This window comes from Scyliorhinus canicula, chromosome 3, assembly GCF_902713615.1.
Source record: "Scyliorhinus canicula chromosome 3, sScyCan1.1, whole genome shotgun sequence".
Lineage (NCBI taxonomy): Eukaryota > Metazoa > Chordata > Chondrichthyes > Carcharhiniformes > Scyliorhinidae > Scyliorhinus > Scyliorhinus canicula.
The window spans coordinates 237,860,775-237,875,871 of NC_052148.1; the positions used below are offsets into that span (position 1 = coordinate 237,860,775).

Consider the following 15,097-nt stretch of genomic DNA (forward strand, 5'->3'; position numbering starts at 1 on the left):
CAGGACTGAGGCGATCGCGGTGGATGTTCAGAGCCCTCGACAGACTTAATTTGTTATGTTTTCGTCACCCCCGCCGGACTCTTTTTTAACAGGGGGTGAATGTGGTAAACACCACTCGTGATATATTGTATGTATTACGGCACTGTCCGTATATTAGAGGTACGATGGTAAATCCCTGCCTGCTGGCTCCGCCCAGCAGGCGGCGTATAAAAGGGTGTGCTCTCCTGCGCTGCAGCCATTCTGGTTCCAGCTACAGGAGACATAACATCTTGTTCAATAAAGCCTCGATTATTCCACCATTCTTATCTCGTGGTAATTGACGGTACATCAACCTACTGTATGCTACTTCTAGTTTGCTTGTCCGTGATCCTGATCTGCTGCACACTGGAGGAGGATCTGTTAGTGGTCAAATGCAAGAGAAGCAGGTTGAGGAGAACGTCCTCCTCCCTCCCTGCCCCTTCCACACTGGGTACAGTCTAGATTATATGTTTAAATGGTATTTAAACCTAGAACCTGTGACTCAAATAAGAGTGCTAACATTTAGCCAAACTGACGCTGCAAAGAACCAAGGTGTTCATGATGTAGTTTTTGTTATTAGGGCATCCACTTAAATCATTTGCAGGTGACAGGATGATACATTTCCAACACTATCATGTTAACGCCTTTTAAAAAAATGTCAAAAATAACTTCACGGCGACCGGCGATTCTCCGGTCCGGATGGGCCGAGCGGCCTGACGTTCCCGACCTGTTCACGCCGGCGGCAACCACACTTGGTCGCTGCCATTGTGAACATGGCGCCAAAGGTTCATTTGTGGCTTGTGGGGGGCGGAGAGGGGAGTGAGCACCACGGCCGTGCTCGGGAGGGGACTGGCCCGTGATCGGTGCCCACCGATCGTCGGGCCGGCGTCTCCAAGAGATGCACTCTTTCCCCTCTGCCGCCCCGCACGATCAAGCCGTCACGTCTTGCGGGGCAGCATGGTAGACTTGTGGATAGCACAATTGCTTCACAGCTCCAGGATCCCAGGTTCGGTTCCGGCTTGTGTCACTGTCTGTGTCGAGTCTGCACATCCTCCGCGTGTGTGCGTGGGTTTCCTCCGGGTGCTCCGGTTTCCTCCCACAGTCCAAAGATGTGCAGGTTAGGTGGATTGGCCATGATAAATTGCCCTTAGTGTCCAAAATTGCCCTTAGTGTTGGGTGGGGTTACTGGGTTATGGGGATAAGGTGGAGGTGTTGACCTTGCGTAGGGCGCTCTTTCCAAGAGCCGGTGCAGACTCGATGGGCCGAATGGCTTCCTTCTGCACTGTAAATTCTATGATATCTATGCGCAGGTTGGAGCCGGCTAACCTGCGCATGCGTGCTGACGTCACTTCGGCGCCGCCGTCGCGTCATTCTCGGCGCGTCGCCTTGACGCAAGCGTCAAGGCACGACGGCCGAGATTTACGGAGCGCCGCTCCTAGCCCCCTGGGGGTGGGTGAATAGGGTGCGAGGAGCCGCCTCCGAGGCCGTCGTGAAACTCGGCCGAGTTCACGACGGCCTTCCCGATGCCGCGCGGAGCGGAGAATTCCGCCCCCTGTGTCTGCGTGGGTTTCCTCCGGGTGCTCTAGGTTCCTCCCACAAGTCCCGAAAGACGTGCTGTTAGGTAATTTGGACATTCTAAATTCTCCGTTGTGTACCAAAACAAGCCACTAGGGACTTTTCACAGTAACTTCATTGCAGTGTTAATGTAAGCCTACTTGTGACAATAAATCTTATAGAATTTTCATAGAATTTACAGTGCAGAAGGAGGCCATTCGGCCCATCGAGTCTGCACCGGCTCCTGGAAAGAGCACCCTACCCAAGGTTAACACCTTCACCCTATCCCCATAACCCCACCCAACACTAAGGGCAATTTTGGACACTAAGGGCAATTTATCATGGCCAATCCACCTAACCTGCACATCTTTGGACTGTGGGAGGAAACCGGAGCACCCGGAGGAAACACACGCACACACGGGGAGGATGTGCAGACTCCGCACAGACAGTGACCCAAGCCGGAATCGAACCTGGGACCCTGGAGCTGTGAAGCGATTGTGCTAGCCACAATGCTACCGTGCTGCCCTCTTATTATTAATGTTGCTTTACTGTGCAAAATAAAATAGTCAATAAAATATTTGCATTATATGAGAACTATTTCTGAACAACCACAGTCTCCATGTGTCCCTTTAAAACAGTGCTTTGCTTGAGAGCTGCAGATTCTATTAAAAATTTTTTTTTAGAGTACCCAATTATTTTTTTCCAATTAAGGGGCAATTTAGCGTGACCAATCAATGACGTGACCAATAGCGGGTTAGGTGGATTGGCCATGCTAAATTGCCCGTAGTGTCCTAAAAAGTAAGGTTAAGGGGGAGTTGTTGGGTTACGGGTATAGGGTGGATATGTGAGTTTGAGTAGGGTGATTCATTGCTCGGCACAACATCGAGGGCCGAAGGGCCTGTTCTGTGCTGTACTGTTCTAAATCTAAATCCACCTAGCCTGCACGTCTAACCTGCACTGCAACTTCTAATTTTGAGTTGCCTAGAAACAAATTATGTACAGAGGTGCATATTAATGATATAGTTAGTTACTTATAAACCAGCCAATTGCCTTTTCTCAAACCGACGAACACAAGCTTAAATTACGGTTGTAAAAAATATTGCCAATGTCATACATAAGATACTCTTGAAATCATATACCACCTGAATATATCACAAGTGAGGCAGCCTTCCTTTACAGTAACTTTATTTAATCAGGGCAGTACTACCATAGACACAATCAATTAGAAACAGTCAAAGACTGTGGTGACAACAAAGAAACCTGTTTAGTTATTGATTACATTGTTTACTCTTTGGGCTGGAATACAGTACTGACTTGCAAAGCACAGCGGATGGAGGTTGTTTCATTGATATGCAATAAGAACAAAATAAGCAGGAAAAACCTGGCTGGTCAGGCAGCATCTGTAGAGAGTAACTGAGCTAATGTTTCAGATTGATGCTGATCTTTCATCAGAACTGAATAAAGGTGGAAATGTGGATGTTTTACGCCAGAATTGGGGTGGAGGGAGAGAGGGTTGAGTGGGGGAGTTGAGGAATAAAGGGATAGGTCTGTGATGGGGGGGTGAGTGATGGACAAAGGGGTAGGTCAGTGATGGAGGGGTGAAGGACAAAGGGGAGTGAAGGGGGGTGAAGGAAAAAGTGATAGATCAGTGATGGGGGGGTGAGTGATGGGGTGAAGGACAAAGGGGTAGATCAGTGATGGGGGAGTGAAGGACAAAGGGGAGTGTAGGACAAAGGGATAGGTAAGTGATGTGGGGTGAAGAACAAAGGAGTAGATCAGTGATGGGGTGAAGGACAGAAAGGTAGGTCAGTGATAGGTGGTGAAGGACAAAGGGGAGTGAAGGGAGGTGAAGGACAAATGGGGAGGTCAGTGACAGGTGGTGAAGGACAAAGGGGTAGGTCAGTGAAGGGGTGGAGGCTAGGGGAGATTAACAACAAAATATTTCATGACACAATAAACAAAGAGGCCACGTTGTAAAGAAACAAAAGTTGTGTCTAAATAGGGCATTCGTTGCTGCATAAAAAGCACCTGAATGCAACATGAGGGCATAAAGAAAGAAACAAGATGGACATGACTCAACAAAACAATAAGAAAAAAACAGAACAAAATGGAGACAGAGGATTTTATCTAAAGTTGTTGAACTCAATGTTGACTGAAGGAGGCTGTAGAGTACTGAGTTGGAAGTTAAGGTGCTGTTCCTCATGTTTGCATTGAGCTTCACCGGACGCTGCAGCAGGCTGTGGGCAGAAAGGTCAGCATGAGAGCAAGGTGGAGAATTAAAAGCGTATCTTCAGCAGTCCAAAGCACCTCTTGACCACACCCCTGGTCACACAATGGGCATCATTGTAGCGGGCCTCTGCATCAGTCTGTGGCCTCCGTATAGGCGTCATCGGCCAGCAACCAACCCTGTAGCTGGGCAGGTGTCCCTTGAACATGCTGGGGATGAACAATTGTGCCAATATGATCGTGTCATGTTCACTGCCCGGGTACCGGTCGCATACATGCAGGATCTTCATCCGGTGGTCACAGACCACTTGTAGAACCCCTTCCTATTCATGAACATCGCCCTGTTATCCGATGGTGGTCGCATGGCAATGTGCACCCCGTTGATCGCCCTCTCTAAGCTGGTAACCGCAGCGAAGCCCGCAACCCGGGCATCCTGGTGGGCGCGGTCCAAGGGAACTGGATGTACCAGTCCGCAATGTCATACAGGGCGTCAGTCACTGCACGGATGCACCGGTGCACCAATGCCTGGGAGATTCCGGACTCGGTGACTGGAACGACCCCGCCACGTAGAAGTTCGGGGTGACTGTCACCTTGATGGCCACCAGGAAGGGGTGTTCCCCCCCCCCCCCCCCCCCCCCAGTCCCACGCGGTGCCAGGTGTGCCATCAGTTGGCAGATGTGGGCGATGGTTTCCCAGCTCTGCATGCCCTGTGCGGGAGGTCCTGGAAGGACATGCAGCGCCGGTATACACAAGGCCTCATCAGACGCCTCTGTGGTCATGGCACCGCCTCCTCCTCCCCCTTGTCCTCCTCCTCCTCGGTATCCTCGTCCCGTGGCTCCCCCTCATCATGGTCCTCCTCCTGCACCTGTCGGGCGGGTGGCCCTGCAGCTTGAGCGGCTGGCATCTGACCCACTGCGGCACGCTCCTCTGGTGCAGCCTCCGCCGCCTCTCTGTGAAGCCCCTGCTCCAGCTCCCATAGGGCTTCATGCAGGGCAGCTGCCCCCTCCACCATGGTCAACAATACTGGAAGATGCCCAAACATGCCCAAAACCGCTGCATTCGCGCGGTTTTGGCTGGTTGGGAGTATCGAGTCCCGGCATCGCACCGGCATCGCGGGCCGTCTCGGAGAATCCCAGCCCACATCTCCAGAAAAGAAGACCGAGAAGTCGAAGAACAGAAGGGAAAAATCAGAGATGGACCAGGTGAAGGTGAGGCAAGGGTGAAATTGGAATTCAATGAAATTGAGTGATAGCTCTGAGACTGTCCTGGTGGGGGATGTGGGTTTAGAGATATTAGACGCCCATATTGAAGAAGTGGCAATTGAGTACAAATGGTAGTTCTGCCTTCTGGTTTCTTCCCAGTAGTTCCCAGGCTTTTCCTTGCGGCCCTTCGTTTTTTTGTTTTTATAAATTTAGAATACCCAATTAATATTTTCCAATTAAGGGGCAATTTAGCGTGGCCAATCTACCTGCATGCACATCTTTGTGTTGTGGGGATGAAACCCACGCAAACACAGGGAGAATTTGCAAACTCCACACGGACAGTGACCCAAAGACAGGATCGAACCTGGGACCTCGGCGCTGTGAGACAGCAGTGCTAACCACTGCGCCGCCGAATGCCCTACCTGCGGCCCTTCTTAAACAAAGACACAACATTTGCTACCCTCCAACCTTCAGGCATCTCACCTGTGGCTGTCTACAATTCAAATATCTCTGCTAGGGGACCCGCAATTTCCCCTCTAGCCTCCCACAACGTCCTTCCTGGGATACATTTAATCAGATTTGAAAATGAAAAAAATGAAAATCGCTTATTGTCACAAGTAGGCTTCAAATGAAGTTACTGTGAAAAGCCCCTAGTCGCCACATTCCGGCGCCTGTTCGGGGAGGCTGGTACGGGAATTGAACCATGGTGCAGGCCTGCCTTGGTCTGCTTTCAAAGCCAGCTCTTTAGCTCTGTGCTAAACCAGCCTTGATCTACCTTGATGCACTTTAAGACTTTTAGCACCTTCTTCACTGGAATATGTACGCTCCTCAAGGTATCACTATTTATTTCCCCAAGTTCCCTAACATCCATGCCTTTCTCAACAGTAAATACCAATGAGAAATATTAATTTAGGATCTCACCCATCTCTTGTGGATCTGCAGATAGATGGTCTTGTAGATCCTAGAGGCCCTACTCTCTGTCGAGTTACTCTTTTGCCCTTCATGTATTCGTAGAAGATCTTTGGATTCTCCTTTGCCTTATCTGCCAAAGCCAACTCGAGTCCCCTTTTTGCCCTTCCGATTTCTCTCATAACTCTGATTTCTCTCTTAACTGTGCGGAGTCTGCACTTTCTCCCCGTGTTTGCGTGGGTATCCTCTGGGTGCTCCGGTTTCTTCCCACAGTCCAAAGATGTGCAGGGTGGGTGCATAAATTGCCCTATATGTCCAAAAATGTTTATGTGGGGTTACTGGGTTGCGGGGATAGGGTGGAGGAGTGGGCTTGGGTGGGGTCCTCTTTCCAGGGGGCGGTGCAGACTCGGTGGGCCGAATGGCCTCCTTCTGAACTGTAAATTCTATTCTTTGACTCTACTCCGACAACCTCTATACTCTTCAAGGGATCCACTTGATCCCAGCTGCCTATACATGTTATTGCCTCCTTTTTGACCAGGGCCTCAATATCCCGAGTCATCCAGCATTCCCTATTCTACCAGCTTTGCCCTTCACTCTAAAAGGAATCTGCTTACCCTGAACCCTAGTTCCTCCCACTTACTTACCAGCCCTCCCTTTGCCTGCCAACAGACTCCCCCGATCAACTTTTGAAAGGTTCCGTCTAATACCATCAAAATTATGATGTGGAGATGCCGGCGTTTGACTGGGGTGGGCACAGTAAGAAGTCTCACAACACCAGATTAAACCCAATAGGTTTGTTTGGAATCACTGGCTTTTGGAGTGCATCTCCTTCCTCAGGTGAGTGTTGACTTCGTACCATCAAAACTGGCTTTGGCCCAATTTTAACTTTTGGGCCAGGCCTATCATTCTCCATGGCTAACACTTCTGTCACCTGCCCTTCCTTATTTCCAAAGAAGAGGTCAAGTTTTGCACCGTCTACTCGTGGTTGGTTTTGCACATAGCCTCATTTCGTTCTCGTTTAAAAGCTGGTGGCAGGCCGCCATTCTCAATTTAAATGCAGGTCAGCAGCCTTGGGGCGCTCCTCCCGCCATTGGGGACGCCACAACCCGCATTCTGGCAAAACCCTTACACTCGGCCTGCTAGATAGGTCGTGAGAGAGCACTGACACGGTGTGGGCACTGTGATGCCCCCTGGGACAGGTGAGTGCAGCAGGTGCGATGCCTGCCCCCTGACCTCCGCCGGCAGCCAGGCCATCCTCGGGGCCCGCTCAGCGCTCGCGGTGCTGCGCGCGCCGGCCGGTCGGCCCGAGCGCCGATTGGCCGGATGCTGGGGGGGAGGGGTGACGGGGCTTTGTTCACAAGGCCGAGTGGGAGAGGTGGTGGTGTGTGTGAGTGAGGCGCCCCAGTCCCGCTAGAGTCAGCCTCACTCCCCGCCTTTTGCTCGAGGTGGCTGCTGAGAGAGGCCCGTCTGAATCGCAGCCCTGCAACTGGATGGTGCGGCTCGGCTCAGCTCAGCCCAGTCTGGGGTGGATGGTAAACAAAATACCGGCGAAAGGGGGACAACTTTTACCTCCAGTCGGAGGACGCTGCATGTTTTTTTTTAAAAACACGTTTTGCTAACTTATTTATTTTTTCTTAGCGAATATGTCACCAATCGATTTAACGGGGGTTCGAGTCCCAAGGTTAGCGGTTGCCTTGGTCTGGCGATGTTTACAGTGGTTAAAGGGTATTTTTCTTTCAATTGACGTAATCGTCAGTTTTCAGTTGGTAAAGGCGCTGTCGAGCACCTGAGTTTAAAAACCGTGGGCATTTGGGGGGTGGTGGGGGTGAGAGAAACCAGAATGAGCTTCATGTAAACCAGCGAATGCATAAGTTTACAAAATGCATAACTCGTGTAACTTAATGCACGAGTTCTCTCAAAACGTCCCCAAACATGCACAGGATTTACAAAACTTGAACAAAGGGAATTAATGTTAAGCCTGTTTCAATTATCAACACTTGTATTCAGCAGATAATCTCAAATATTGAATGTTTCCATGTAACATTTTTTAATGGTCTCAGCAAAATTTTCATGTGTTTTATTTAGATTTAAATTTTCTAGGATCGCAGTCTTACAACACCAGGTTAGAGTCCAACAGGTTTGTTTGGAGTCAATAGCTTTCATCAGAATCCAAGGTCCTGGTTGAGGCCGTACTTGCGTGCGGAACTTGGCTATCAGTTCCTGCTCGGCGCAGGTTGTCGCGTGTCCTGAAGGCCGCCTTGGAGAATGCTTACCCGAAGATCCTGAATGCCCTTGACTGTTGAAGTGTTCCCCGACTGGAAGGAAACGTTCATAGAACATAGAACAGTACAGCACAGAACAGGCCCTTCGGCCCTCAATGTTGTGCCGAGCCATGATCCACCCTACTCAAACCCACGTATCCACCCTATACCCGTAACCCAACAACCTTAACCTTACTTTTATTAGGACACTACGGGCAATTTAGCATGGCCAATCCACCTAACCTGCACATCTTTGGACTGTGGGAGGAAACCGGAGCACCCGGAGGAAACCCACGCACACAGGGGGAGGACGTGCAGACTCCACACAGACAGTGACCCAGCCGGGAATCGAACCTGGGACCCTGGAGCTGTGAAGCATTTATGCTAACCACCATGCTGCCCTGGTTCCTGCCTGGTGTTTGTCAACTGAGATCTTGGATTCATGTCTCATTACATTCACCCCCCAACCTCTGTCCTGGGCTTGCAAAATCCTACCATCTGTCCTGGCTTGAGACAATTCACACCTCTAGCCTGTGATTATCCCTCTCTCCAGTCGCACTGTCTGGACTTGTGAAGACTTAATTACCTGCAAAGACTCCCATTCAGAGTATCATCTTGCATCATTGACGTTGTCTATATATGAATTTGTGGAAACACCTCTTCACTTACCTGATGAAGGAGCTCCAAACGAACCTGTTGGACTTTAACCTAGTGTTGTAAGACTTCTTAAATAATAATAATCGCTTATTGTCACGAGGAGGCTTCAATGAAGTTACTGTGAAAAGCCCTTAGTCGCCATATTCCAGGACCTGTTTGGTGAGGCAGGTACAGTAATTAAATCTGTGCTACTGGCATTCTGCATTGCAAGCCAGCTGTTTAGCCCACTGTGCTAAACCAGCCCCAGTCCAATGCTGGCATCACCACATCTTTGTTTCCTAAGGAGGTTGTAGGTTCCAGCACCATTTCTGGTGACTTCAGCATAAAAGCTAAAATGTTGCATCAGTGCAGTAACTGAAGGAGTACTACACTACTGGAGTAGTTGTCTTTCAGATAAGATGTTAAAGCCAGACCCTGTCTGTCTTCTCACTTGCAAGTAAAGGATTGTATGATACCTTTCGAAGAAGAGCAGCGCAGTGGGGTGGTGGGGGGGTTGTGTTCTGATATTTTGGCCAATGTTATATGTACAAGATGGCTAAAATCCAATCAATTATTTCATTGCTGTTTGTGGGAACTTTCTGTGCACAAATTGGCAACTAAGTTCCCCCTCGTTACAAAAGTGACTACACTTTTTGTGAAGCAATGAAATGTCCTGAAGTTGTGAAAGGTGTTATATTATTGCAAGTTTTTTTCTTTCATATGGTGGAAAGAATGAGAATATACAAGCTAAATGGTGCAATTTTAAAGGGTGTAGTGAGACTAGTGGTACCTATATATGTGTGTATACACACGGGACTTTGAGGTGGCAGGGCAGGATGATGAAGCAGATGGAATCCTGAGCTTTAGGCATCAAGAACAAAATGCAGAAACTTGCATTAAGTCTAGATAAAAATGCTATTTCAACTCCAGTTGGAATATTTGTATGGTATTTTATGTTCTCCCCAGGACTTTGTTTGGGGGGGGGGGGGGGGGGGGGGGGGGGAATGGAATGGAGAGGCAGGCATTTAATTGGGCAGGATGGTGTTAGGTGGAGATCTACCACCTTCCAACCTCTAGCCCAATTACCCCCAAACATGATGCATGATTTAAATTCAAACCAATCTAAGCATCTTGAACCTTTTTCAGAGGCCTCCTCTGTCTTTGAGCTTCTAATGTGTGGATTTATGTTGGTGGATATTGTTTCCCAACTATTTGCTTATAGATTGATACGAGTGCCTTACTGTGGAGGACAGAGATTATCACGATGTGGAGAGTTGAAGAAGGAATAGATAGATTAAATTAGTTATTGAATGGAAAGATTTCTGGAGGCCTTAAAATATGTGAAGTGAGTTGTTGGATGTAGATATACAGACAGCAATTTGCAGAAGTCAGGTACTGAGTGGCTGTGCGTGAGGGAGTGGCAAACACTGAGTAAGTTGGTGAAATAAAATACTGCTAGAAATCTGAAATGACTGAAAATTGCTGGAATCACATAGTAAGTAAGATAATGTATGTGGGGGGGGAAAGTTAACATTTAATTTTTTATAAATTTAGAGAACCCAATTTTTTTTTTCCAATTAAGGGGCAATTTAGCAAGGCTAATCCACCAAGCCTGCACATCTTTTGGGTTGTGGGAGCGAAACCCACGCAAGCATGGGAAGAATGTGCAAGAAGCCAAGTTAATTTAAAGAAAATAACACTATTGGACATGCATCTGTGGAGAGAAAATGTTTCGGGTAAATAAATCCTTCATCAGAACGAGAACGGTCTCAACCGGGACCTTGGATTCATGTCTCATTACATTCACCCCCCCCCCCCCCCCCCCCAAACCACACACACACACAACCACCATCTGGCCTGGGCTTACAAAATTCTACCAACTGTCCTGGCTTGACATAGAACATACAGTGCAGAAGGAGACCATTCGGCCCATCGAGTCTGATGTAAATGAAAATAGCTTATTGTCACGAGTAGGCTTCAATGAAGTTACTGTGAAAAGCCCCTAGTCGCCACATTCCGGCGCCTGTCCAGGGAGGCTGGTACGGGAATCGAACCGTGCTGCTGGCCTGCTTGGTCTGCTTTAAAAGCCAGCAATTTAGCCTGGTGAGCTAAACCAGCCCCACATGTGGGATCCGACCCACATTAAGCCCTCACTGCCACCCTATTCCCGTAACCCAATAACTCCTCACCTTTTCGACACTAAGGGCAATTTAGCATGGCCAATCCACCTAACCTGCACGTCTTTGGACTGTGGGAGGAAACTGGAACAACCGGAGGAAACCCACGCAGACATGGGGAGAACGTGCAGACTCCGCACAGACAGTGACCCAGTGGGGAATCGAACCTGGGACCCTGGCACCGTGAAGCCACAGTGCTATTCACTTGTGCTGCCCGACTTGTGCTACCACAAGTCACACCTCTTTAACCTGTGATTATCCCTCTCTCCAGTCGCTCCATCTGGACCTGTAAAGACTTAATCACCTAAAAAGACTCTCATTCCAAGTATCGTCTTGCATCATTGACATTGTCTCTATATAGGCAAGACTTCTTACTTTGACCACCCCAGTCCAATGCTGGCACCTCCACATCAAGCCTCCTTTCGGCCTTTTTCCCTAGGAAAACAGAGCCAAAGCTATCCCCTCCAATCTATTCTCATAATGACAGTTGTTTATCCCTGGAATAATTGTTGTAAATCTCCTCTGTTCTCTCCCTCCACTTCAACATGTTATCTGTTCCTGATTCTACTGAAGGAAAGTGATTAGTGTCTCTTTTTTCAAAAACTTGTGCGTGAAATGTTAATGTTGCTGACGAGGCTGGAATTAACTGCCTATCCCTGATTTGTTCTTGAGAAGGTGGTGGTAAGTTGACCTTTGAACCACTATAGTTTGAGCAGTGTAAGTACTTCCAAAGTGCTGTTAAGTAGAGTTCCAAGGTTTTCACCCAGCGACAATGAAGAAACAGTGATATATTTCCATGTCAGAATGGTGTGTGACATGGAGGGAAACTTGCAGGTACTCATGTTTCCATGCATCTGCTACCTTTAGAGATATAGGTCACTGTTTTGGAAGATGAAGCTTTGATGAGTTGCTGTAGTGCATCTTGCTATATATACTATATCATACTAATGGTACATTAGTTGTGGGGGGAGTGAATGTTTAAGGTTGTCGATGTGAGGGAGCCTGTGGGCTGCCTGGGAGACAGATGAAGTAGGAAAATGTTGTAGATAGCTGGAAAAGTACTCTAAATAAGGACCGTTGGAATGTAATTAAGCCCCCTTCAATATCATTGTCCCAAGTCCTTACCACACATTTCTCTTCAACTCTGTTAGGATCTGTTTGGGCAGCACGGGTAGCATAGTGGTTAGCACAATTGCTTCAGAGCTCCAGGGTCCCATGTTTGATTCCCGGCTTGGGTCACTGTCTGTGCGGAGTCTGCACGTTCTTTCTGTGCGTGTGTGGGTTTCCTCCGGGTGCTCCGGTTTCCTCCCACAGTCCAAAGATGTGCGGGTTAGCTGGATTGGACATGCTAAATTGCCCTTAGTGTCCAAAATTGCCCGAAGTGTTGGATGGGGTTACTGAGTTATGGGGATAGGGTGGAGGTGTGGGGTTGGATAAGGTGCTCTTTCCAAGAGCTGGTGCAGACTAGATGGGCAGAATGGCCTCCTTCTGCACTGTAAATTCTATGATCTTGTGACTGGATAAGTATTTTCCTCCATTAAATACATTGTCCTAGCTAGCGGATAAATATTATTGTTAGTTGCTGGTCAAGTTTGGTAAGATAACAGGAGGACAAATACCTCCAGAAAAGGCTTGAGCATTTTAACAGGAGTGTAATCTGATCCATAAAACGTGTTTGGAGATATGATCTAAAGTTTAGTCAGAGACAGGATTAAGCCTCTTGAAGGAGGAGACCAAGGTGGTGAGATTTAGATGGGGGAATTTTAGGTGGCTAGGCAGTTGAAGACATTGCTCCCAATGGTGGAATAGTTGGTGGAGTGATTTATAATCGGGGATGCAAGAAGCTAGGATTGAAGGAGTGCAGAGAACTTTGAGCACTGCAGAAGTAGAGGAGGTTACAGCAACAGGCAGATGTTGAGGCCCTAGAGGGATTTGAATACAAGGATATAATTTTAAAATTTAGGTATTTCAGGACCAGAATGCAAATGTAGGACAGCAAGCACAGGGGTAAGGGGTCAACAAGACTTGGTGTTTGATAGGATATGGGCTGCAGAAGTTGTTCAAGTGTATGTAGAATGAAAGGTGGGAGGATGGCCAGGAGGTCATTTGAATAGTCAAATGACTAAACTGGGGCTGGTTTAGCTCACTCAGCTAAATCGCTGGCTTTTAAAGCAGGCCAGCAGCACGGTTCGATTCCCGTACCAGCCTCCCCGGACAGGCGCCGGAATGTGGCGACTAGGGGCTTTTCACAGTAACTTCATTGAAGCCTACTCGTGACAATAAAGCGATTTTCATTTCATTTCATTTTCATCTAGAGTTTACAAAGACATGGATGACATCTAAACCTGGGCCTGCAAACTGAAATAAAAATCAAATCTAAGTACCGTCGCTTGGCGGTACAGAATTTGAATGTTGATGAAAAGCGACAGGTTGCTGAAGCTTTTCATCTCGCACTCAGGACAAACACAAGAATGCCTAATTTCAAACAATAGAACAATTTATACTACAAAAGAAGAGGGTACTGACTGGTTAGCAAGCGGACTCTGATTGGCAAAGGCATTTCCATGGAGAAGGCGAAGGGAAATTCCAGACTCCCAACATCCCGGGTAATTCAAAAAAGGCACAAAGCTTGAACATATTCCTTTTTGCAAAGAATGGGTCTGTGCATGTGCTTCTAGCAAGTATAAATGAGCTGTACGAGTTTGTTTGATTATTTTAATTTGGTTGTGAGTGTAACTTCACATGTGCTACCCAATCGATGAATCACATCCAACAGTTACCGTTTTGTCTTGGGTTTTGTAAGCATGGACTGGTAGAGTAACATCTGTACTCTGCCTATTACAAATATACTGTTTGATTCGATGAGCCAATTGTTGGGATGTACGGTCTACGTACCTGGCATTTCACTGCCACTGAAATTTATACATGACATTGCTAAATTAAATGTTAGGCAGAACATTTTTTTGGACTGAAATGCAATTCAGAGTTGCGGTTCAGTGGAAAAATGACTCCTGTAGCCACATCACTAGTCAAGCAGCATGCTTCTTCAGTAGTTCCATTAAGCAGAGTACAGACCGTACTCAACCAATCTGCACTTTCAAAACTGAAAACAAAACGTCCACTGGTTAGATATAATTTTACAATTGGGCAGTGGTCGCGGAATAATCCTGAGTGTGCTAACTGCTACATTAATAAACAATTTAAGATAATTAGTTGAGCTTGTTATGTTGCTCAGTTGCGCTTGCTACAAGTGATATACATTCATGTGCAGGAACCCATTCTCTGAAAGCAAAAGGAATATTTTCAAGCCTTGCATCTTTTTTTAAAAAAAAATAATTTTTATTGAAAAATTTTGAATTTATACAACAACATCAAACCATACTAAAGTACCAACAATAACAGTAATGACAACAATCATGAACCTTCGCCCCTCCTCAATGAACAACCCAACATATTAACAACAACTTAAATTAACACAATGTTAAGTTACATAACCGTATCGAGAAAAATAGAAACTAAAGAACACCCCCCCTTTATAAATCCCGCCATGTCATTGACCCAGGTCTCCACACTTGGGGGCCTCGCATCCTTCCACTGCAGCAAGATCCTCCGCCGGGCTACTAGGGACGCAAAGGCCAGGACACCGGCCTTTTTCGCCTCCTGCACTCCCGGCTCCACCGCAACTCTGAAAATCGCGAGTCCCCACCCTGGTTTGACCCTGGATCCAACCACCCTCGACACCATCCCCGCCACCCCCTTCCAGAATTCTTCCAGTGCTGGGCATGCCCAGAACATATGGGCATGATTCGCTGGACTCCCCAAACATCTGGTGCACCTGTCCTCGCCCCCAAAGAACCTACTCATCCTAGTCCCGGACATGTGGGCCCGGTGCAGCACCTTAAATCGGATGAGACTAAGCCTCGCACATGAAGAGGAAGAGTTGACTCTCTCCAAGGCATCCGCCCAAGTCCCATCCTCTATCTGCTCCCCAAATTCCCCCTCCCATTTAGCCTTCAGCTCCTCCACTGACGACTCCTCCACCTCCTGCATTACCTTATAGATGTCAGACACCTTCCCATCTCCGACCCACCCCCCCGAAAGCACTCTGTCCATT

General features: G+C 47.7%; 1 protein-coding gene across 3 annotated transcripts in view; it reads left to right on the forward strand.

Moving 5' to 3' along the window:
* Positions 1-7,015: 7,015 nt before the first annotated feature.
* abhd18 (abhydrolase domain containing 18) overlaps positions 7,016-15,097 on the forward strand; it is a 116,739-nt gene continuing 108,657 nt past the window's right edge. Inside the window, exons 1-2 of one of the 3 annotated variants that reach the window (XM_038792418.1) lie at positions 7,261-7,441; positions 7,548-7,590. The gene's annotated coding sequence lies outside the window, so the exon portion shown is untranslated. Of the gene's footprint in view, positions 7,109-7,260; positions 7,442-7,547; positions 7,591-15,097 lie in introns of those variants that run through there. The other 2 variants (XM_038792419.1, XM_038792417.1) reach the window with 2 other exon arrangements.